Here is a 2,066-nt window from a genome sequence, read left to right as displayed (position 1 = left end):
GAGTTCGAGGCCAGCCTGGTCTACAAAGTGAGTTCCAGGACAGCCAGGACTGTTAACACAGAGAAACCCTGACTCAGAGAAACAAAAACAAAACGACCAAAAAAAGAGGGTTAGGCAAAGAAAAGTAATGTAGGAGGAGCAAATGAGGCTGAGCATTTATGTTATAAGGTGAGTAAGCTTGTAGCGGGAGTCGTGCGAGGCAGCTTCTGAGAGAAGGTGAGTGGGAGAGGGAAACGTGGACATATGCTGAGCTGGATCTCAAAGACAGCCTTCACTGAGGAAAGGACCTGTTGCAGGAATGTAGAAAACATGAGAATGTGGTAGACAAGTATCAATCAAATGGGTGAAGAAGAGAGGTTACAGTTTGGGGACAGAGCAGAGAAACACTGAGGACAGGAAGGAAGACCAGGATGGAGGAATAAGCTTATCTGGATACTGTGTACAGAAGACGAGCAACTGTGTGTTTATCTATCTATCTATCTATCTATCTATCTATCTATCTATCTATCTATCTATCTATCTATTATCTATCTATCTATCTATCTATCTATCTATCTATCTATCTATCTATCTATGAGGCAGCATCTTTCTATGTAGCCTTGGCTGTCCTGGAGCTGAATATGTAGACCAGGCTGGCCTCAAACTCACTTTGGCCTGTGCCTCCCCAGTGCTGGGATTAAAGACGTGTGCCACCACACCCAGCCCTCAAGTAGTTATTAGACAGAGGTGTTCTGTTTGAAAATGGGAAGCAACCAGTTTTTGTTGTTGCTTTGGGGCAAGCCTCCATCCTGTCTATGTAGAACTTGCATTGATCTTCCTGCATGCCGGGGTTACGGCCGTGTACAATTATATCTTGTTTAATTTTTCACAGTTTTTTTTCTGAACATCCCAAGGAGCTTCATTTCAATTACTTACAAGAGGTTTTATTTATAGGCATCTTTCCAGTGGCTACCCCACTGAAGGGGAAGTGGATATGTTAAAACTCCATGTCCAAAAGCAATTTGGGAAGAAAAAGATTTATTTCAGCTTGTAACTGTCAGGTCACAGCTCATCACTGAGAGAAGTCAGGGCAGTAACTCAAAGCAGGAATCTGAAAGCAAGAACAGAAGTGGAGGTCGCAGAGAAGCACTGCTTACTGGCTTGTTCCTTAAGGTTTGCTCAGCCTGCTTTCTTTTATACCCCAGGATAACCTGCCAGGGGCTGGACCATCTCCAGCAGGCTCAGCCATTCTACATGAATCATTAATCAAGAAAATTCCCTATAGATTTGCCTACGGACCAATTTTAGTGCAGCATTTTCTTGATTAAGATTCCTTCTTTTGCCAAGCAGTGATGGCACACCCCTTTAATCCCAGCTCTTGCGAGGCAGAGGCCGGAGGAACTCAGTGAGTTCAAGGCCATCTAGGTCTACAAATGTGAGTTCCAGGACGGGCAAAGCTACACAGAGAAACCCTGTCTCAAAATAAAAACAAACAAAGCAACAACAATAAAAGATTCCTTCTTTCCAGATGACTGTAGCTCAGCAGTTCTTAATCTATGATTTGCAACCCTGGGGGTCGGGTGGTGGTGGCGCACGCCTTTAATTCCAGCACTCAGGAGGGAGAGGCAAGTGGATCTCTGTGAGTTCAAGGATAGCCTAGTCTACAAGAGCTAGTTCCATGACAGGCTCCAAAGCTACAGACAAGCTACAGAGAAACCCTGTCTTGAAAAAACAAAAAAATAAAATAAAATAAAAACCAACCCAAAAAACAGAAATAGTGTCTTACCCTAATTCTGGTAGGCAATAAATAGTAAATAATAGTAATATCAATAGCCTGTATTGTGTTTTGGGGGGTATAAGGGACTTTCCTGGGTCACACACTGAACACAGGAATCTTCCATTTAATAACCCTATTCTGGGACAAACTTATTCGCTCATGCAACACTTTTGTTTAATCTGTTTAAAGTTTTTGTTTGAAATCAGTTTAGCAAATTTCCATTTCCTTTACAGTTTTGTTGTTGTTTTATTTGTTTTTCGAAATAGGGCTCTCTGTGTAGCCCTGGCTGTCCTGAAACTCTTGAGGACAA

The sequence above is a fragment of the Alexandromys fortis genome, unplaced genomic scaffold, assembly GCF_014885135.2.
Source record: "Alexandromys fortis isolate MF-2015 unplaced genomic scaffold, M_Fortis_MF-2015_v1.1 scaffold_282, whole genome shotgun sequence".
Lineage (NCBI taxonomy): Eukaryota > Metazoa > Chordata > Mammalia > Rodentia > Cricetidae > Alexandromys > Alexandromys fortis.
The sequence above is the reverse complement of the archived record's forward strand: the minus strand, read 5'-3'. Positions refer to the sequence as shown.